This window comes from Psammomys obesus, unplaced genomic scaffold (genome assembly GCF_907164565.1).
Source record: "Psammomys obesus unplaced genomic scaffold, mPsaObe1.curated_primary_1811, whole genome shotgun sequence".
In the NCBI taxonomy this organism is placed as follows: Eukaryota; Metazoa; Chordata; class Mammalia; order Rodentia; family Muridae; genus Psammomys; species Psammomys obesus.
In genome coordinates, this window is record NW_026593947.1 from 4,544,171 (window position 1) to 4,567,058 (window position 22,888).

At 52.0% G+C, this 22,888-nt stretch overlaps 1 long non-coding RNA gene across 1 annotated transcript; it reads right to left on the reverse strand.

Annotated features, from left to right (window-relative positions):
- Window positions 1-3,281: 3,281 nt before the first annotated feature.
- LOC129684391 (uncharacterized) lies at window positions 3,282-16,172 on the reverse strand. The gene is made up of 3 exons (XR_008721321.1): window positions 15,619-16,172; window positions 13,746-13,798; window positions 3,282-4,074 (listed from the first exon to the last, which is right to left on the reverse strand). It is a non-coding gene; the product is annotated as an uncharacterized LOC129684391 (long non-coding RNA).
- Between the last annotated feature and the right edge of the window lie 6,716 nt (window positions 16,173-22,888).

Consider the following 22,888-nt stretch of genomic DNA (forward strand, 5'->3'; position numbering starts at 1 on the left):
GCCTTATGTTCAGAAGTACTTAGCGAGAATTAATGGTTAACTGTGTGCTTGAGATAAAAATAGAAAGAGGGCAGTGGGAGAGAGAGAGAGAGAGAACTGAAGAGAAAACTCAGCGTGCCCATGTAAGAACGCCAGGGGAATCGCGCTGTGGCTGACGTTTGGCTGATGACCCTGTGGGTCCCCAAGGCCATGGCCTTCAAGCAAGTTTCTGTTGGTTTCAGAGTGTGTGACAAAGAGGGGCAAAGTTCTCTCCGAGGGAAGGCATGACGTGTGTGTGTGTGTGTGTGTGTGTGTGTGTGTGTCTGTGTGTGTGTGTGTGCGCGCGCGCCTGCCTTAGGTATCTAGCGCTGTCATAAAACACTGACCCACATCAGCCTGTGGAGGAGAGGCTGTATCCGGCCAACGTACCCCAGGCACAGTGGGTTGAGGGAAGCCATGGCAGGAACCGGAGGCAGGAACTGAAGAGGAAGCCATGGCGGAACGCTGCTCACCGGCTCGCTCAGCCCGCTTCCACACACCCCTCAGGAAAGCTGCCGGGGTGGCACTGCCCACAGAGGCCTGTGCATCCCCACACCAAACCAAAAAATGCCCTACAGACTTGCCTACAATATAATGGGGACGTTTTCTCATTTGGGATTTCTCTTCCCAGGTATGTATAGGTTTGTGCGAAGTTTACAAAAACCAACCAATACCCAAAGGAAGCACCATCTCTCTTTCTTTGGACTTTGACTGGACCCTCTCCCACTGTCTTAGAATAGCTTTATGAGACATAACTCACCTGCTGTGAGGTCTACCCATCGCAAGTGCAAACTTGGTGGTGGTTGGCATAGTCGCGGCGTAACCACCAGGGTGTTGTTCCAAAGCAGAAGCCCAGGACACACTAGCTAGCCAGACCATCCAAGCCAGCAGGTCTGGGTTCAGCACGATGCCCTGATTCAGAAAATGAAAAGGGAATGCTTGAGGAAGCTACGCAAAGGCACTCTACAGCTTCCTCATGCAGGTACGCGTGTGCCCCTCATGTAACCACACATGTGTGAACATGTATGCCCCCCCCAAAGGTACACACACACATGAGTGTTCCCATGTTGGGAATCCAGCTCCTGAGGAGCAGGAGTCGAGGAGCCGTCTCACACCTTTAGCGAGGAGCACTGAGGATGTGATTTTTCCCTATGGAAGCAAACGCAAACCGGGGCGGCTCGGCTGCTCCCCCTCCCAGGACGGGAGCTCTGCCCCTCAGCCTGGGATGAGGAGGCAGGAAGTTGTCCCTGTTCTGACAATGCCTCTTCCCTCCTTGGGTGTTCCTCATAGTTGCCGAGAAGACTTGAGCGCCACAGTTCCCACGGGGCTTGTAGGGTCTAAGTTCTTTGAACTATGTCCTGTGTGGTGTGTTCTTGTCAGGCCTGCCCAGGGCATGCTTCTGGAAGGCACCCTCTTCTTGCTTCTGTCAGCACAGATGGTGTCACTTCCTGCCACACATCTTGTAACCCTCAGTGTGTGGGCCAAGTGTGGAGAGAGGGCGAATGAGGGAGGCCATGAAGAGGGACGAAGGGCAAGCTGTGGCTTTCTTCTTTCCCGCAGACTGGTAAAGTTTAGGAAGCCCCAGCTGGCTTTGCCACCAACCTGTGGTGTGGCCATCATCTCTTTGTGGATCTGGCTTTGCTAGGCTCTCTGCATCCCACTGTCCCCTGCTCTGGTGTCCAAGCTTTGGGATGGCACTGAGAGGTCCCAGGAGTAGTCTTGGGCTAAAAATGGAGGGGCCTGTCAGAAAGCAGCCATCCAATGACGTATACCATGCTCAAGTACACACATGGGGGTAGAGGGGAGAAGAGGGGGAGGAGGGAGAGGGAAAGAGGGGGAGGGAAAGAGCGGAGGGGAAAGAGGGGGAGAAGGAGAGGGGAAGGGGGAGGAGGGGAAGGAGAAGGGGGAGGGGGGAGAGAGAACACCAAGCTCCCGATCACACACTATCAACTTTACCTCTTTCAGGAGCCCACCTGCAATGTGTTCTTATTCTGCTGTCATCCTACAGATGGTCTTGAAAGTCTAAGTCTGACTGCACAGATTTCCTGTACGAGATCCTCCACCAGCCAATAAAATCCCAACTCCTTGCCAGCGTCCAGAGGCCCTGCTGGGTCCCCCAGACCCAACCTGGCTGGATCCCAAACACAGGGGCTTCAGCACCCCAGCATGGACCTCAGAAGGTAGTGACTCCATCGAGGTCTGTGACGAGGTGATCAAGTTAGAGCGACGCTGCTAGTGTGTCTGTCCCAATGGACCTGGGTTCCTTATATGAGAGGATCAGGGCACACACATGGGCCCATCTTGTCAGGAGGTGAAGGGGACAGCATCTGCAAGCCCAAGGAGGGGCCTTGGGAGGGGCCAGCCCTGGGACACCTCTCCCTCTGACTTCAGCCTCCACCACATGAGGCACAAAACTTGTCTGTGGCTTTAGATGAGGCTGAAGCTCTGAGTCTGGAGCTGAGAGGGACGCCCTCCTCAGTGCCTGCCTTTGCTCATCCTGCCTACCCAACTCTCAGACATCTCAAGCCAGATGCCTAAGGTCAGTCTGCCTTTTGTAAGAATTCTCTGACGAGCTCTGTGTGGGGCCGAGGCTTTCTTTCTTCCATGGGTGCCCATGTGTCTGGTGGGTCGTGCTGTCCAGGCAGACAGTGATCACATGTGTCCTTGTGTCTGTATTCTGCCTAGCTATGGTGCCCATAGAGAGCTAACGTATCCCAGGGCACTGTGTCCGGGACACAGGAACAGACAATGGCTCTGGTGGCTGAGTGCTGAGTACCTGGTCCTTGCACACTGAGCTTGGGGTTCTCTCCAACCCAGTTCATGGATGGAGGCCTGTCCCTGGCAGGATGGAAGGACAGAGTTTTTTCCTTTCTCCTCTCTTACCATCGAAGTGTTTCCCAGTGGCTGAACTCCTGACCCTTGGGGAGCCAGAGTGGCCAGTTTCACCTCCCCTGTCATCTCTGTCTTGAGCTCCCTGGTGTCCTCGGTCCTCAGCTCCACCCGACACTCCTAGATCTTGGAGCCCAGTGGTTCACCACAGAGGTGAGGCTTGCCTGAACCTAGAACCCAGATCAGTGTGTAGACACAAGGAGGCAGTCTCCTCCCTACCATGTCTGGCCAGTCGAGATTTGCATCATAAACAAAAGCAGGCTGCTCCATGGCCAAAACAGATCATTTCAAACAGGTATTTGAATTGAAAACATATCACATCACTTTTTATTATTATTATTTTGTTTTTCAAAAGCTAATCTTAAGAGGTGTGATATTTCTGGAATATTTGTACCAACACATGCTGCTGGGCACACAGAGGTGGGTGTCCTCCAGCCAGTGGGCAACTCCCCTGAGCATAAGTGGGCATAACATCTGCCCTGCAGGTTGTCCAGTGGAGTGAGACATGGTTATCCTACCCAGGTGGTGTGTGTGGCCTTGTGAGCTCAAGGACCAGAGCAGAGATGGCTGGGGAGGTGACATGTTGAGGGAGGAGACCATGGAGTTCAGGGCTTAGCAAATGAAGCTGCAGGTTGCTGGGAGTCACGGCAGGCTGTTAGGTAGAGAGTGCCCTGGGAACATTGATCTGTGGGAGTGGCCCTCCCAGGCCCACGCAGGGGTTTTGACTGAGATAAAAAACAGCGTCACCCGTGCCAAAGCTCCACGTCAGCAAACAGAACATGAGCTGTGGTCAGACCTTCCAAGAAAACAGGAGAAATGAGGAACAGCAGCCAAGTTTCACATGCAGGCCAGTTCCAGTTGGCAAGCAGCTCAAGCCGGCTCCTCCTGATGCCGAGCGCAGGAGGTAACCTAAAGAAACCCGATGCTGCTCGGCTTTCTATTGTCAGGTCTCCCCGAGCGCACCTTTGGGGGAATGCACCTTTGAAATGACCACTCGGCTTTTTGTTCATTGTTTTCATTTTTCTTTCTGTAGCTCTGTTCTTGCTGGGGCATGATGGTGCATTCCTGTAACTTCAGCCCTCAGGAGACGGAAGCAGGAGGATCAAAAGTTCAAAGTCTTCTTTGGTAACACAGCAAGTTGTAAGCCATCCTGAGCTATGTGAGAACCTGTGTTAAAAATTCAAAGTATTCGTTTATTAATTTAAAAACAGAGCAAAACCCTGTTCTCCTTCATTTGGCCACCAAAGCCTCCTCTTCTGTGGCATGGGTACTCGTTCTATTCTAAAACTCACCCTTCAGTGGAAATCTGGGTTCAAACAATGGCCAGTTGCTGCCTTGCCCTAACCCTAACTCCTTTAACTCTCAGACACTCCCACAAGGCCTCTGCCCCATCACCCACAGACTCCATGTTGCAGAGCCATGAGGCACAGGCTTCCTTTGCTGCTGCCTGTGCCCCAGGCCCCAGGCAAAGCCTGCAGTACACAGCCAACAAGCCTCACTGCAGAGAGGGCGGCTGTGGATGGTGAGGAAGCATGATTGGAGGCAAAGAGCAGTATCCACGCAGTAAGAATATGCAGGAGAGCCGGGGTGTGGCGCACCCCTTTGATCCCAGCACTCAGGGAGGCAGAGGCAGGCGGATCTCTGTGAGTTCGAGACCAGCCTGGTCTACAAGGCTAGTCCAGGACAGCCAGGGCTACACAGAGAAACCCTGTCTCAAAAAACAAAAGCAAACAACAAAAGAATATGCAGGAGGGCAAAGAAAATCAGTGGAGTGCCCGTACTTGTGGGCACAGCCTTCCATAGACACACCTCCCGCAGGCCACGCCCTCCACAGGCCACGCCCTCCTGTAGGACTCTCACAGGACCTAGCCCGCTGTGCTGAGCGCAGGTGTTCAGCAGGGCTCATTCAACACAGGGACACAAAGGCTGGTGTCAGGGACTTGTGGAGGGAGAAAGTGCCAAGTGGTGCTCCAAACTCTTAGGAGAAAGACCAGAGAGTTCTAGCCATTAGGGAGAAAGGGATGACCACAAGTATTATTGTTTAAATTCGTGAATATGACATGCTTTCCTTTCCCATTTAATTACGTTGTTTGGTTGGTTGGTTGGTTGGTTTGGTTTGGTTTTGGTTTTTCCTGGACTCTCTTTGTAGACCAGGCTGGCCTCGAACTCACAGAGATCTACCTGCGAACTCACAGAGATCTACCTGCCCCTGTCTCCCAGAGTGCTGGCATTATAGGCGTGCGCCACTGGGCCCAGCTACCTGTTTTTGTTTTTGTTTTTTCCTTCTCTCAGGAATGGTTTTCAGTTTTCTGTGTAGGAGTTTTGCACACCTTGGGCCCCAAACCACAGCAGCTGAGTTGAAGGATAGGGTGTTGATCCAAACACAAGGCAGGCAGCCCTGAACCTTCTCACCCTGAGCAGTGGAGGCAACCTTCCCGGTCCGTACAAAGCAAGATGGCAGACATCTGAGGATTCCAAACCTCAAAAAAGAGGTTGTAACATACCACTTATTCGCAATGTTCTTAACTTAGTTCAGAAACACTGCATTGTGTTTGACCGTGCTTCCCGCACAACACTCAACTTTGTGTTTCTGTTCATATCTTGAAAGCACGTTGTAGCGCACTTTTCTACTTTGTAAGCTACCACTTACCTGCAATGTTCTTAACTTCGTTCAGAAACCCTGCCTTGTGTTTGACCGTGCTTCACACACAACACTCAACTTTGCGTTTCTGGTAATATGTTGAAAGCTCGTTGTATCGCTCTTTTCTACTTTGTAAGATACCACTTATACCGCAGACCCAAGGAGGTGGATGCTAGCTCTAGCTGTGGAAGGGATCAAGATAAGGCCACACCTTCCCACGGGACAACAGCAAGCTTAGTGTCACACCGGGCCTTATCAAAGGGGATAAATGGTAAAATCATCTCAGCAGAAGCCAAGGGTTCCATGAAATCCTTTCAATTTTAAGAAGGACTCAAGCTCCAACGGAACTTTATCGTGTTAAAACTGCAATGGGCATGGAGAAGTGACTCAAGCTGTTGAGAGCACTTTATCCTCTTCCAGAGGACCTGAGTTCGGTTCCCAGCACCTGCGTCAAGTGGCTCACAGCTGCCTGTGACTCCAGGGGACCTCGTGCCCATTTCTGGCTGTCCATGACCACCCCCCATCACACACACATCACATTGCATGCGCGCGTGTGCGCGCACACACACACACACACACACACACACACACACACAGATTCTTTAAATACATAGCAAACCACGTTTTAAGTCTCAAAAGTGATTTCTCTCTGAAGTTGAGAAGGAGATCGATCTGTTAAAGACGCCATTGAAACAAATCACATTAAAAAAAATAGAACTGTGCAAGAGTTACTAGGGGATGAATGAAAGTACTGTAATGTAATTCCCAAGTCTCTCCCTCTCTTACACACACACACACACACACACTCCATATCAATCAAAATGTGATCAGCTATGGGAATTAATTCATTGATTTACCAAGGCTTCTAGTTGCTAAGTTAAGATACAGAAGACAGCGGCTCAACACTGCGGCTCCCACGACACTCTCACCCGTGACATGAGCACGGATGCTTCGCGTGTCTCTCACACTCCTTGTCTGGAAAGTGAAAGATCAGCTGTGGATTCTAGATGGAGCTCTTGTGAAGTGTGCTCTACCAAGAACCGGCGTCCTCCTCCGAGGCCGTTGGATGGAACAGACTGAACTCTGAACTGCCTCAGGCTCCGTGAAGTCTAAGTGATGAGAGAGATTCCCCCTTTTAGAGACTCAGAATCCCAGCCTCAGCTGGAGAATGCTGTGGACCTGCCGGCACGGGGTCTCACTGTGTAACCCTGGCTGGCCAGGAACTCTCCATAGAACAGACTGGCCTCCAACTGGCAAAGCTCTGCCTGCCTCTGCCTGCACAGCGCTGAGATGAAATGCCTCCATCACCACAGCTAGCCTTTAATGGATAATCTTGTATTTCACACGGATGAAATTATTGTGAAGTATACATTTTAAAAGAACTACTTTAAGGAGAACAGAATAAAATATAAATACACTAAAGCTACTAATTCTGATACTTGTAAAAAGTATAAAATGTATCTGTTTAGTGATTTACTTCCAAAGTAAGATGGCACTAGTTATTTGCGAGGAAGACTGGCTTTACTGGATTCTGAGACAGAGGGAGACATAAAGTGTTTTTCTTTATTCTCCCAATTGCAAGCTACAAATTCCCTCTTTGCTTCCAAGCAAAGGAGGATGAGCTCACTGGGATGCTACGTATTCAGGTGTACATGTGACTGGGGATCAGACTGTTCTTTTCCTCCCCGCTCTCCACCTTTCTTTGTTGCTGTAACCCCCCACTCCACACCCCCCTCACCTCACCTCCACAGCTCCTGGGCTGGATTTCTCTGAGGCAGGGTCTCTTTGAACCCAAAGGTCATTGCTTCAGTTAGGCTGGCTGGCCAAAAGTACTGTGTCTGTCTGTGTCTTATCGCCTGTCCCAGCAATGGGGTTAAGCGTGTGCCACCCCACCTGGCTTTTAAACACGGGCTCTAGAGACATGACTTCAGGTGTGCAAGCTGGCACAAGCGTGTTGACTGAGCCATTGCCTCAGCTACACATTCAGTTTTAGTGAATGGCATGTATCTTTGGGTACAATATTCTTTGAATGGTCTCCCAGGAATCCCTGAGCTGTGATGGCCATTCCCCATCCCCTGCTAGAGATGGCTAGTCCCTCTTTCCTTCTCTGTCACAGTTCATACCACACTTGTACACATACTGATTTTCATGTTACATATCTCCACTGGACTCTGATGTGAATAAACCATGTCTTCATAGCTAAAAGAAAACGGACACAAGGACGGCTGTTTTTTTATGTAACATCAACAAGCAACTATTAAGTGAAGTTAAAAGTAATTTCTCTTTCAATTAAATTTTTTTTATTGTTTTGTGTGCGGTGTGTGGAGGTCAAAGGGCGACTTTCAGGCATCAGGCCTCTTCCTCCAGAGTTCCCAGGACTGAACCCCAGTTGTTAGACTCACTTAGGCAAGCACTTTTATTTGCTGAGCTATCCTGCTGCCCCTAGAGCAATTTTATTTAGCTCAAATGGCTGAGAACAAGTCAAACAAGACGTGTTGAGAATCTACCAGGAATCTATAAAACATTCCTGAGATATTGAAAACTTAAATAAGTAGAAGAAACCCCTATGCATTTATGGGTCAGTTGCTGCTTCCTCCAAAATGATTTGGGCAGGTTTAATAACCGCTAAGCAGTCACCCCCTAGGGTTTGTCGTAGGAACCCTGCTGATTCTTTACGTTATACATAAATGTAGAACAAGAATTGGTGAGAAAAGCATACAGACAAGTTGGGACACCTTCACTAGGCGATCAGGGCTTTCCAACAGCTGAGTATATGGACAGAAAATAGCTCTTTAAGGGCTGTAATGCTGAGTCTGTTGGGTGTCCAGAAGATAGTGGAATTATAAATAATGAAAACAGGGCTGGAGGGATGGCTCAGCCATTAAAGGCTGCCCTCACAACCAAATTAAATAACAAAAATAATCATTTTAGGTGTTTATTTTTATTATTATTTTACCAGTCTGTGTTGTCTCTGTGTGCCATGTGTATGTGAGTGCCTGCCAAAGCCAGAACAGTGCCGGGCCCTGGAGCCAGAATCCCAGGAGACCGTGAGCCGCCTGCGTGGGTGTGAGGAACTGAGCTTGGATCCTCCGAAGGAACAGTGCATGTTCGTAACCACTGAGAAATCCTCCCAGCCTCAGAGACTGGTTTCAGAGAGGGCTGTGAGGCTAGCCCTCGCCTCCGAGGCGGCACCAACCCTGCCTGTCTTCTGTGATGGGGCTGGGACCACAGGCCCTCTGCCACTCCCCACTCACACAAAAGTCTAGGCCTTCGTCAGTCACAGAGTGCAGCCTCCGCGGATGGGAGAGCAAAGGTGAAGGTGGAGACTCGGGGTCACAGGCCACGCTGCTGGGGAGCACCCCATGTGGCCGAGGCTGGCTCAGTGGACAAACACACCAGGCAGTATTAAATTTTACAATTTCTGCTCATCTAAAGCCACCACCGCCAGGAGGGGAAGATGTCTGTGCAGTAACAGAGGACGCAAAGACAGACAGACATCAGAAGGACAGACAGCCTTGCGGGCTCTGGAAGCATCTGCTCAAACCGCTGATGAACGGCCGGATCAGGGTCGCAGCGAGCTGCCTGGTCAGCAGTGGGGAAAGGAGCAAGGACCTGGCCAGCGAGGTAGCAGGGTCAAGACTCAGCCCGCCACTGCTGGGCTGTCTGTGTCAGCTCCACTGGACGGCCAAGAGCCTGACTCACTCACACCCCCAGCTGTTTCCAGATCTGCCTACCCTGCCTCACGCTCACAGCTTCCTGTTAACATTTTGTAGCTCAAACCCAGATAAGGCCTGGATGGCCCCTGAGGCAGAACAAATGGGTGAACTGTGCTAGGTTCGCTCAGTGGCCCCTGCGTGGTTGTGGGCAGATTGTAACATGCAGACACAGATGAGCGGAGCGTGCCAGCCACACGTTCGAACACCGAAAGGCTTCATCCTCGTGAAGCCTGGCTCACGGCATGGAAGCGGGGCTGAAAGCACACTCGGAGGAAGAAGGGGCCTGGGCAGGGTTTGGGCAGGGCCCTGGGCAGGGTGTGGGCAGGCCGGGCAGGCACTGCTGTCTGAGAACATCTGTGTGAGGACCGAACTGCGTGCTCACGGTGGAACTGCCCACAATGACACACTTGCCGTGGAGAATGTACATTGCATGGGCCATGCGTGGACACTGCTAAAGGGTATTGCCACTTAGAAGGAGAGCCGGGAGGTAGATCCATGTAAACAGGTTCTTGCCTTGCAAGCCTAGCAGCTTGCATATGGCCCTTGGACGCCATGGTGGAAGGAAGGGTGCTGTTTTGGAAGGTTGTCTTCTGATTGCCACACAGATGCTTTCTCAAGTAACCTCCCAACTCACACACACACACACACACACACACACACACACGAAAACTTGCATGCACACACACTTTTCCGAGACAGACTGATGGAAATTATCATGTGTTTGTTTAAATTCACATTTAACAAGTTCTTCGTCTTAACCCCCTACACACTACACACGAGTAGAACACAACAGGGGTGTGAATGATTTAAGAACACAGATGAATGTGGGGCTATGTAGCCCAGGCCAGTGAGGCCTCTTTGCTCCTCTGCTCCATCAGGGACTCAGCAGCCACGGGAAGGGTCTTGTTTCAAGGCTGGGATTCCCTGCAGGCTGTCTGTCTCTGCCTTGTCTTAGGGCACACTCCCTGCCCCGGCCTGGCCCTGTGAGGACACTGGCAGGCTGCAGCATCTACAGATGCTAGTTTGGGCTCTTGGGGCTGCCCGGCAAGGCTGACAGCTAGCTGAGGGCTGGGGTGAGAGCGTGCCCACTTATCCTTTCTCTCTCTCCCCCCGAAGGGTCCAAACACACCGAGGAGCCTGGCCCGTCACACCCCAGGTGGCTGTGCAGGCAGATTCGGGCGTTGGCTCTCCTTCCCTTCTTGCTGGCTCACTGGGGCCTTTGGAGGGTTCCATCAGAGCCCGACACAATGCCCGTGGAGGTGTGCTTCCCCTGCCACAGCTCAGCCCACACAAGGAAAGCCTGAGAAGGGCAGACCCACATTCCTTTTAGGTGAGGGAGCTGGCTCCACGTGGTGAAAACAGCTTGAAACGAGATGCTTGGAATGTCTGGAGGTGACGGTGCCCAGAGGAACTTGGGGATGAGGCCGCTCCAGATACCGTCTTATCTTAAAGATCATCTTAAATGCATGAGACATGTCTGTCTGCCCTATCCTTCCCTCCCTCTGCTGATTGGGAACGAACGCTCGGCCTCCCCAGCTGACCCCAGCTGACTGACCCTGGCTGATCCCTGCTTCCACCTGGACCTGCTCCGGCCAGGCATCAGTCCTGGCTAGCTGTGTTTCCTGCCGCTCATTCTCACGGGTTGCCGGGGACATGGCATTGCATGCCCGAGCACGCGCGCGCACACACACACACACACACACACACACACACACAGACACACAGCATGGACACACACACATTAAAAATAACAATAAATACATCTAAAACTTATAAGAATATAGGCTTTCTCTGAAAAAGTGAAACAGAATTGAGACAGTGGCCTCAGCAGGGAACGAGGAGCCTACTGTATTCTCAAACTTGTTCAGTTTATCCTAGAATCGTCGCAGACCAGTGTTCCCTTCTCAAAGCATGGGGACCCAGTCAGCTGCCACTTAGCCCTTTACCCACAAGCCTCTGGGAGCAGCATGGGTGCCGCCTGTGTCCTGGGAGTCCAGCCGGAAGACCAGACTCGGCTCTGCTTGGGGAGAAGCGGGCTGGGCAGCAGACAAAGATGAAGGGAGAGAGGAACGGTCTGTCCGCAAAGCCCTCGGGGTTCCCCATCCCTGGAGTCCCCCACAGGCTGGTGCTCCACTGTAATCCCCACCATCAGAGACAGAGGAAGGCAAACAGTACTACCTGTGCTGTCAGTGTGCATAGCACAGCAGCACTCTGGGAAATCAATATGACAGGGAGCGTGCAACGGTGCTCGGCTAAGTGTCACATCCCAGAGAGGCCAAATGCTACCCAGAGAAGAGCTTTGCAGTCTTCTGGGAGAAGCGGCCTTTGTGGGAGAACAAACTACCTTCAACAGGGTGTAGTCATAGCCTCGGGGTCATGGCGGAGCTGAGGTCTCCATGGCTCAGTGAAGCTGCCTCGCAAGCATCACAGAGCCTTATGCTGCTCGCACTGGTGGGGATGCCTCTGTGAGTGAGCCTGCCTGCTGGGCACCACCCTCCCCACCAGCCTGGGCACCTCACCCTGACAGCGAGGGCAGACAGCTGCCCTGTTCCGCAGTACTGTTCTTGCCATCGTGAGTTCAAACTCTAGCATAGAAAGACAAGCTTCCTGGAGACAGGCTGCCGGGCCACAGCAGGAGCAGTCAGGGACTTCTTCCCAGGCCTCCTGATGTACCCAGAGGCCTGGCTAACCATCTACCTGCCTGCCAGGTGTGTGAGGCTCTCCAGGGAGTCACGTGGGTGATGAGTATCTCAGAAATTCCCACTGTTGTTGAATGACACAAGCCTGTAATTGACACCAGTGTCACAGGACCCAAGCAGGGGACAGCATGTGACAGCAGGAGGCCAGTCAGTGAGGACAGCTGATCACTGAGCCCTGTCTTGTCGCCTGTCGTATGAGGTCATACTCCTTGTTTCTGTGAGGTCTTTTTCTCCACTGCCAGTTCTTGTCCCTGTGAGGGCCTTGGGAACTGTGAGTACACTCCATGAAGTAGGGGAATGTCAGTCATGACAAGGTGAGAGCTTTCCTTCAGAAAGTTTTAGGCAAGTTGTTTGACCTCCCCTTCCTGCCCCCACCATCATCATAAAAACTGTCAAAGTTCTAGATTAAACACACAGAACATCTCCTTCACAAAAGCAAACAGATGAAGACACAGAAAGGAAACTGGTGCTTCAGAGAGAGCTGGCCTGGCTGCCAAGACCTCTGCCAGGCTAGGCACAGCAGGCACCAGGGCTGGAAGTCAGGCTCTGCACTGACCCAAGCGGGGGTGGGGGAACCGGAGACGCCTTGCAGCAGAGTGGTCCCCAGCCCTTAAGAAGCTGTGTCTGCCAGCCCGACTCATCCTTAAAAACACATCGCCTTGGCCTGGGGAACACAGGAAAGCCAGAAGCGGGTGTGTCCTGAGCTGCCCAGACAGGTGAGGCCTGGAGCCGAGGGAATCCGCCCCGAATGGCTTTGTGAATCAATGTTACTTGGGTACCGACTATGAGCAAAGGGCACCCATGTAAAAGAGTGAAAATAACCAGTCAATTAAGGCAACACACACAACAACAACAACCACAGAAACAGCCAGAGCTACAATGCCTACTTAAATATTGGTGTTGACAAGATGATCCAGCAACAGCTCTTGCTGTGTCTGAAGAAATAAAGCAGGTTGTGAAGAGGCTTTTGGCACCAGAATCTATAAAAAGAGAGTCCACACATTTAAAAAAGAGTGAGTAGGATTTCTGCAGGTCTCAAAGGCAAAGTCCCTTTGGACACAGATAGAGTTGCTCTAGGAACAAGGGGCTGTCTTCTGCCCTTGCCCCCAACCTCAACTACCCTTCTAAGACCAGCTTGTGGGGCCTCCTTTGAAAGGAGAATGCCATTCCTGTTCAGGACTCCACTCCGTAGCTCTGGCCTGCTTCGTGCCTGCGCTCTCTCCAGCCCCAGGTGGGCTCTGTGGCATAGACTGGTGATAGCCCCTAGGTCTGTGCTTCGATTTTTTTTTAGCTCAGTAGCCGAGCAGGAATTCCAGAGTGCGAATCATGCAAGGGTTCTGGAATGCGGAGCGGCTTGCCTCACAGCACCAGGCCACCTCCCTTTGGGCGCCTCCGAAGATGAGTGTCCAGCAGCAGTGACATCAGCTGTCTCAGCCCTCTGGAATCCCTGCAACTTCACACCCCATCACTCAACCCTCTAAACAGAGGGTTCCCCAAAGCCTCTGAGAGCCCAAGGGTCATTCAGAGCGATGTCTTCGGTGACCTAAGAACTGCCTATGTATGACCCCAGCAGGCACCAGCTGTGAATGCGGCACACGCACACACACGCACACACATGCAGACACTCACACATACACATAAAATAAAAGTAAATACATATTTAAAAAAATGATATAAAAATAAAGTTTTTAAAAAGCTGCACACAGTAGCTGTTTCCTACAGTCTTTGAGGCTTTTTTTTTTTTTTTTTCTGATGGGTGTGGTCCTTTGTTCCTGATCTCACCTTTTCGAAGGCAGAGGTTGCAGGACTGGCCCGGAGTCTCACATCAAGTGGTTCTGCAAAGAAAGAATAGTCTGTATTTAAGAGAGTCTGCTCGCCGGAGCCCTTCCAGAGCCGCGAATGTGCTTGAAAGACAGCACACTGCCTCTTCAGCCCCGGAGGATGAGGTGGCAGGTGACTCCTGACAGGACGGTCCTTAGCTCTGCTGGGGTAAAGGGGGCTTTCTCTGTCCTGCGGTCACTTCCTTGTCCTCTGTGCTGCAACACTGCAGCGCTGCATTCCTCTGCTCGTGAGCTTCCAAAGGGGATAAAACTGAGGAAAGAGCTAGAGCCTTGTCAGGACAAGGACACCTCTGTTTTCTCCTGACCAGCCTGTCTCCTGCGGTGCCTCCCGCAGGAGACACCGGCCAGAAGAGCACCTCACTCAGGACACCAAACCTCTGAGAACTGAAAAGTAAATGGCCAACAGCCCTCTCCACGGTGGTTCTGTGGACTCTGAGGGGAAGAGCTCCAGAGAGTTTCCTGAGCACCCTGCCTGCAGGGAGGGAGGAGGCCCCCCCCATGTCCACACCAGACAGAAGAGCACCCTGCAAGGGACTGTTCTTTGGGAAAGTAGGAGTCCTGTCCACGATAAGCACACAGGCTTGGAGAGGTAGCTTAGTATGAGTTGGCTGCGTTCTCCACAGCATACGTGCTTGTATAGGTAACCCCAGGATTTAGGATGGAACACAATTTATAGCGATTGAGCCTTCAAAGGTAAGTAAGTCAAGTCAAGTACGCTGAGTCCCTCTTGTCCCTTATGACACCCTTAGAGGATGAGGGAATGAAGACAGTCACACCAGAGGGGTAGTTCAGTGTCCCAGAGAAAAGCTGGCGTCTACTTGCCAAGCCACCTTCAACCATTGTGTGCTGCCGCAACAAGAAGCCCAAGGCTTGGTAGCTGATAGACAGACTGTGTTGCCTCTGGTCCAGAAGGCCCTGGTGAACCGGCGTCTGCTGAAAGTCAGTGCTGGCTATTGCTGAGGAGGTGGCAGCTCTCTGGGGTCACCTACCCTTCACCCCAGCGCCCCACCTCCTGACACTCTTGCCTCAGAGTAAGATTTCTGCAAATGAGTTCTGGCAAGACATGTGCACAAAGCCAGGAAACTACCCAAATCCAGAAACCGGAAAGCTCGGTCCGATCCCCTCAGTCTGGGGGGAGGGGGATCCTCCCAGCCCTCTCCAGTCCCAGGTCCCAGGTCCATGCCTGTGGCTGCCAAGGCTGGAGCTCCCGCAGGGACCTTCTGCAGCTTTCTCCCGGGTCCTTCCCAGCCCAGGCACCCCACGCCTCAGGAGCTGAGAGATCCGGAAGACAGCAGGAACATCTAGAGGAGTCCCTCCTTCTCAGCCTTAGCCATGCTTCATCCTACCCCAGGGACGAACAGTTTAATTTGATGAAAACCGAGTCCCCCTCACCCCCTGGCTGCCCTCACTGACTCTTGGTCTTCTCTGCTCCAAGCCCAGCCCTTCAGCATGGAGGATCCCGGCGTGGCCTCGTGGTAGGTGCCAGTCGGGCTGGAGAGGAACGCCTCATTCCAGTATTTACTTGGCAGGTGCAGTCTGCCCTTGACTTAGCAGCATCATAAAACTCTGTCTGTAAGTGAGAGCAATCCAGGCACGCTATGGGCTGGTGCTGGTGGGCACTACCGTATGAGAAGCCCTGCCCAAGCTGTGTCTCTGCTCCCCCAAAGTGACTCCGAGACACCGAGGAAGGACCTCGCTCCTTCGAACGGTGCCAGCAGCTTTGCACCCTCAGCGCTGCAGCTTAGCACACTGTCCAATGCCACCAGCCCTCAGCTCTCATTTCCCTCAGCTGCCCCCGCCCAAACAGTGGGTACCTCCTGTGGATCAAAGTCTGCAGCTTCCAGATAGACAGCATCCTTCACAGAGTTTCCGGTTCAATTAGACAGAGAGCCTGTGCGAAGAATACGCAGGGTCGTGTCGGCAGAGCCCTGGCATGAATGGTAGGCCCAGCCAGCTGCCAGGCTCAGTCCTGGTGCTGGCTGTCCTCGTTCCAGCCATTCGGTCTCTTAGCTTTAAGTTTTCATGAGGAAATCTTGAAGTAGATCTTTGGAAGAGCATGAAACATGTAGCAATCTCACCATCGTTTGTTACTCTCGCTGCATTGTGTGTGTGTGTGTGTGTGTGTGTGTGTGTGTGTGTGACTTTTTTCCAAGGACAATGACTGGAGAAAAAGACAAAAGACACCACATAAGGGGGAAAGTCTCGGATGACTCTCCTCTCCTGGCCCGCCCTGGACCCTCCTGGCGTCATCTGAGGACTTGGGTGCCAGACGTGCCGTCACCTGCTTTCCCTGGTGGCCTTCCCCCAACAATCAGGATTCTGGACTTTCTCCTCCATGCCCTGCCTCTCCCTCTTCAGCACACAGAAGCCGGCACGACAGAGCTACTCCACCAGTCTGTCCTGTGCTGGTTCCCACTGTCCTTATCAGCAGCCAGGGAGGCAGCGTGCTGTTCTGTACCACCCAGTTCTCAGGTCCAGCCATGCAGCTGTCTAAACAAAAGCCGGAGCAAAGCCCTCGTTTGTTTTTAAGAGAAGCAGGGGAGCTTAAACAGAGCTGAACGCTGATCTTAGCATGAAAGTTTGGGGTTAAGATGACAGAGAGCCGGGCAGGCTGACATGATGTTCTAGTTCTATTGAGGTAGCAGAGGTCTGTCTGTCTGTCTGCCTTTTCCTCCACTTTTCCTAATTTTGCTTTCATAGACCCAAGAGTCTTCTCTCAAAGCTGCCACTTGCGGAAGGATTGAGAGATGAGACGCCTTTTGCTGTTTTGGCTCTCTAGAGACCCTACAGCACCAGGCGGGGAGGGTACCCTGTGACCTGCCTCCAGAAATGAGGCTGTCCAGGCCAGGAGAACATGCTGGACAGGGGCTCACAGCCCGTGCTCCACACCAGGACAGGCTAGACTTCCAATGTTCGAGGCAACTTCCATTCAAGGGCACCAGGTAGGAGTCTCAAAGCTATCACGGGTCTGTCCTTGAAGGTTTTGAAGGGGAAGTCAAGGCACAGCGAAAGCCAGTGCTGTGTTGGGGGGCTCACGGGCACGTGGCATCTTCTTGCTAAGCACAGCAGGTGGTTCAGTGGTCTGTTCTCTGAGTTACAGATGGCAGAGATCCCCCCCCCCCCCGCAGAAAGTCTAATTCCAGATCTCATGGACACATGTTTCTCCACTGGGACCTCTGAAGGAGAAAAGGGGCTTTCATCTTTGAAGCAGTAGGGCACCTTTCTTAAAGATGTCTGTCATAGCAGCAAGCCCTCCCAAGGAGCTCCAGGCTGAAAGCCCCACTGGGCCTACAGATTTGGGACTAACAACCCCTAGGTCTCCCTCGGACTTGTTGTCTCCAGGTGACTACCCATGCCATGTGCCCAGCCTCACAATGGCATGTGCCCAGGCCAGAGAGCACAGCATGAGTCCTCGGGTCCTGTGGCCCACACTGTTCTCCAGCCTGGCTCAGTGGCCATGTTCCTCTTTCCTTCCACAGGCTCTGGAGACTGCTGATTCCAACTGAGAGTTTTCTCAAGGATCGAAAGCTCTGCTGGCCTTCCTGAGGTTGGGACTTGGCATTAGCGTGAATCTCAGATGTGGGCAGGCAGGACAGCTGGGGAAGCCGGGGCAGACATGGTTCCCTGCTGAAATGTTTCAACTGCCCTCACTCAGTGGCTTGCGCTTTCTTTCCTGCCTTGGTTTCCCAGGATTTCAGCTGGGTCAAGCTCTCCTCCCAGCACTCCCTTTACCATCACAGAGGTAGGAAGCTTTTGGTGTTCTGATCCTTTTGAGTCCCCTCAGCGCTAAGGTGAGCCAGGCGGGGAGGGTGCCTGTGCCATCACCAGGCAGGACGAGAGTTGAGGGGCAGCAGTTCTCAGCACATCTGAGGGAAGGTAGGCAGGTCCAGTGTAGACTCCAGATCGTTCTCAGAGATGCCATTGTGTCTGAGATGGGGCCTCAGGATCTGCACTTTCAGCCGAGTCTCACAGAAGCTCGGCGAACATCCTGTCAGTCTCATTTGGGGAAGCAGACTTAGAATCATCCCCACAATATACCAGCAAAGACCAGACACCAGAGACAAAAAAGCAAAAAAACAAAACAAAGCAAAACCAAAAACCTCTCCAGTTACCTGATGGGCTAATGGTGTCTTACTTCCTGTGTTCTCATGCTTTGACGTCTGGGTCTTGCTGACAATGGAGGACAGCTCCTGTTGCATCCTGCTACCCACCTGTCACGTGCCAGCTGCTGCCCACCTGTCCTTATCAGCCAGCACGGGGAGCCGACCAGCAGGAAGTGCCCTATGCCTGGAGCCCTGAGCATATCCAACCATCCTGTAACTGCCCCAACCTACCCCGCACACTCAGAGACAGCTCTTCAAGGGCTTCGCCCTCTTCCCAGAGGACAAACGTGACAATGAAACGTGTGGGACTTAAGTGTTGGAACCGTGCCTGGTTCCCAGAGAGGATTAGGTCAGTATCTATTATTATCCTCGTTTCACTAATGGGGAGACAGAGGCAGACACAGGATTAAGTCGCTTGCCAGCATCCCCGGCTCCCACCGAGCTGGACGGATGCCACCTCCCAGCCCCAGAGCTCACATTTGAGTACACCAGAGAACGGCACTGGGATTGCATTTAATCACACGTATCGCTTAGTTTCCTTTGACTTTCCTAGAATAAGACCCACCACAGTGGACACTTGTTAGAAGAATGAAGGAGGTTTTTGTTACAGTCAAGTGGGTTGGCTCCAGGCTGGAGTGCCACAGCCCTTCTGTGCCCTGAGCAGTGAAGAGTGGCGAGGCTGGTGGAGTGTGGGCCGTGGGTCCATGCCGGTGTGCAAAGCTCCATGACGGAATGAGCCCTGACTTCGTGGGGTGCCAGCTTGACCGTGCTGTGCAGGACCGGCCCATCTGGCAGGGCCTGGAGCCTGTAACCTCTGGCACGGAGCTCTGTGGTCAACACAAACACAAATGAAGAAGGCCCCAGGCTCCCAGGGGAATTGACAGCATCCGTGGGCGAGTGAGAAGAACGCATGGAGGCCAGAGGAGGGGGCCGGGACTGCTAGGCACCTCCCTCCCTTTCCTAAGACTGAGTTCATCAGAAACGGAATTTCTCTTTCCTCCGATTTTCCCTCGTAACTCAAGCGTTGCGGTGGGTTTATTTTAAGACAAAGCATGCCTGGCACATCTCAGCTTCCAAAACACATGCTCTCCCTGAAGATGCCAGGCATGTGGGCAGTGACTGGAAGGCACAGATCGCTGACTCCGTCTCAGAGCAGCATCTATGGCTGCAGCTCAGCCTCACGCTTGCTCTCCGCCCTGCAGAAACCCCGAAGACCCTCCGGGTCCACACTTCTGAGTGCCCTAGTCTGGAATCTGGCTATTTTACAATTGTCCAGCTCAGGCAGGAGAGACCTGGAAACTGGTGGCCATTCTGCTTCTCTTCAATAACATTAAAATAACATTTCACTAGTCGCTAATCTTCTCCGGTCTGGTACTAGGTGGGCGAGGGCTTTGTGCCTTGCTAACTCCCAACCCTATTTCTCCCACTGTTTTCCCTGGGTCACGAATCCCTCAAGAGGGTTGTAAAGGTTGTGCACATGTTTGAGGCATAGATGATGGCTATGAGCAACACACCTGTAATGCTGGCCACATAATTGGTTGGCTTGTCTTCATCAAGACTATGTGGTAAATATTTCCCAAACTCTTTGCCCTGTGTCATAGCATGCTTAGCTTTTTGAAATATTCATAGATCTGTCGGCTAGTAAAACCTGATTCAATAAGCACAAAGGCACAGATAATCCTGAGCTCTAACAGAGAAGTTTGCTTCTGGGCGTGACCCTGACGCACAGATGGACTTCTCTGGATCTTGACTGGGTTTGGATACTCTTATTTATCTGTGTATTATTCCATCGGTCAGCTTTGTTTTCCAACAGAAGTCCCCAAGTGAAGAGTTTATCTATAGTAAATTATGCCATCCAGGGACAAGGAATCCATATGCTCTCATGCCGAGTACACCCACCAGCCACACACACACACACACACACACACACACACACACACACACGTTGAACATTCACTTGTAAGACCGCCTACCAAGCACTGTTGAGACCTCGTGCTGGGGCAAATTCGAACATCTGAATGCCCAACAGTGTTTCCATTCTTTTTCTCTCCTCTTTTCTTTGCTTCTTCACCAACAACACAGTGGGTAGAGAGGGCACAGGTGTGCAGTGACTTGGCACCTTTTACAGCAAAGCAAGGTTCTGCTCCCATTTTCAGAGGATGCCAGCCCTGGGGCTGGAGCTGCTGGTCCACTGGAGACCGTCGGAAGGAAGAGTCAGAGCCTTGGTACCCATACCTTCCTGCAGCCCAGGTGGTGACAGGCAGAGGCCAGAGCCTGAGACTGGCCGTGTGGTTGGCTTGCTTTACATACACCTACAGTGTAGGTCACAGTGGGCATCCCCAAGGCAGAAACACTTCAGTGAGAAACATGCACAAAGCGTCTTCTGAGGTCTGTGCTGGAAATGCGGCCACGCCCCTCTCAGGCAGACCCCTAGACTGTCTCCAGCCAATTCAACCCTGAGGAGAGGGGAGAGATGTTTAGAGTCCTGTTACATGCTCTCTCACTTGGACCCCTGCAATGGCCTCAGTGGCCTCCTCGCTATGGCTGCTTCTCACTGGGCCTGTCACTGGAAAGACGGCCTCCCATCCAGAACAAAAGCTCACGGAGTCCAGGGCTCTTTCTGGTTCTTCCACAGCTCTGATGCCTTTCAGGATTCACACGGGCCTTCCTCGAACCCATAAATGTACTCTTTTTCCTTTTAGAAGTGTCTCTGCTGCACGCCCCGATCCCACTGTTGTTCGCTTCTCTGATCTCCCAGGTTTTAACTCCCAGCTTCAGTATGAAAAGCTCCCAGCTTCTAAGATAAGGGTAGGCCACAGCAAATGCTGCCATTCTCACAGGAATTCACCACAAATGGTCCTCCAAAATGGGGGGGGGAGGCTCACACATTTCCCCGTAACAGACTCCCAGGGCGAAACACGATATTCCTACGCAGAAGAGAAACCTTCAGATCAGTGAAAGCATGCTGGACAGAGGCCTCCCAGGTCTTGGGTGTAGGTGAGTGTGAGCGTTACAAAGCTGGTGCCCTGATTCGTAACCCCACTCTCTTTCCCGGCATGAAGAGGCCACTGACCTGTGTGTGGATGCTCGTGGTGAAAACATGCAATTCTTAGCTATCAGGGATAAGCAGGGTAAACTGGAATTGCACAGAGCCAGGATTTTATACATGTGTGGCGTCGGGCTGGTATAAATTCACACCGCAAGGTTTTCATTTTAGGGTGTAAAATGTAATCCCCATGGAAACCTCAAAAATAGCTATAGAATATATACATATGGAAATGAGCAGGGACTAAAGTGTCTCAGTAGGAAAAACGAACCTCATGCTACTGTAATGTGGAGAAAGAGACACCAAAAATCTGACAAGGCAAATAGGAGACGGAGAGTAGAATGTCAGGGGTCTGTGCATCCTCATCACATTGCTTCAAATGCGAGTGGACAGAGTCCTCCAAACAAACACAGAGATTGGCACCGTGCATAGGAAATTCAAGGTCCAACCGTGTGCTGTCTGCAGAAGACTGAGCTCCAAGGACACAGATAGATTTAAAGACAAAGAATAGGGAAGGACGCTCCATGTAATAAGAGCAGCGTGGGGAAAGTAAGCCTTCAAGAAGTCTGCTGAATTCAAATTTTGTGTTTGGAAAGGATTACAGGGACACTAAAGCCGTTTAAGCTGGTAAAAGGTCCCCAGAAAGAAGGTGGGACAGCTCAGCTGTCTCTGGCCCTAGATACAGTGACATGAGGGAAGCAAACCCTCTAGGACTGAAGGGGGAAACAGGCAACCTCAGGAGCAAGTGGAAACTCTTTGTTTGTTTGTTTGTTTTTGAGACAGAGTTTCACTTTGTAGCCCTGACTGTCCTGGAACTCATTCTGTAGTCTAGGCTGGCTTCAAACGAACAGAGACCCTCCTGCTTTTGCTTCTTGAGTGTGCGCCACCCCCACCCAGAGTCTTTAATACCAAACTCTCCACAAGAAGAGAAACGAGTTGTAAACCACACAACACTCAGCTAGACCTGAGGGGCCTGGGCCGAGTGTACCACCAATGTTAGCGTGAGCAGGGGTTTGTATGTACTTGGAGTTGGATTAGTATGAATTCAGGAAGCCTCACACATAGAGCTCCAGAATACACAGAAGTCTCTGTCCAATAACACCAACACGGGTCACAAGCAAAACCCAGTGGATTCTGACAGATACACACCCACCGAGGGTCCTCTCTGCAACCAATGCAGAAACAAGGAGAGAAGAAAAACTGTAAAGTTCACACATTAAATTCCACACTCCCATAGTTAACAGCTCAGAGAGGAAATATAGTAACACAAGGAAAGATATTTGATACCAGGTATCATCAGGGAAATGCAAATTAAAGTTCACAAAGAGCGTTGGTATCCTGCGTCCATTAGGACACAGCCTGGTGTTCTGGAGGTGGCGTGCAGAAGAGACGTGGGCACTGATGGCGATGCTGGAGGATGGGGAGCTTCACTGGTGGGAGGTGCTGGGTCTCAGGAAGGGATGAAGCTCGGAGCTGGGTTGCTGTGGAAACCTGAGCCTAAACATTAAGCTGGAATCACTTGGTGCTCATGGAGTCACTTCGAGTTTTCCCCAGGTGGAAGGGGAAATGGAGATTCCCACTGGGGTGTGACCATTATCTGCACAGCTGCAGGGCAGGAGGTGCAGCTAGGAAGGGGTGGGTGATCTCTCCGCAGCCTGGGCATTGCAGAGGGTCCCTTGCAGTGGCCTCGAAGGGTGGGGGGAGCCCACTTCGCTGCTGGTTTGCTGTGTCATATTGGACTCACAGCTTGACTTTTAGGGGGCTTCTGTTTCTGTGTTCTCAAATACGGAGCACGCACCTTTCTGACCTGGTGCTGTGTGTTTCCCTGTCGGTGTGTGGGTGCAGAGGATGTTCCGCTGAAGGTGGCCTGCATGCTTCACCAGCTCACCAGACAACCCATGCTCGAAGTTTGTTTTGCACTCAGCCTGGTAAGCG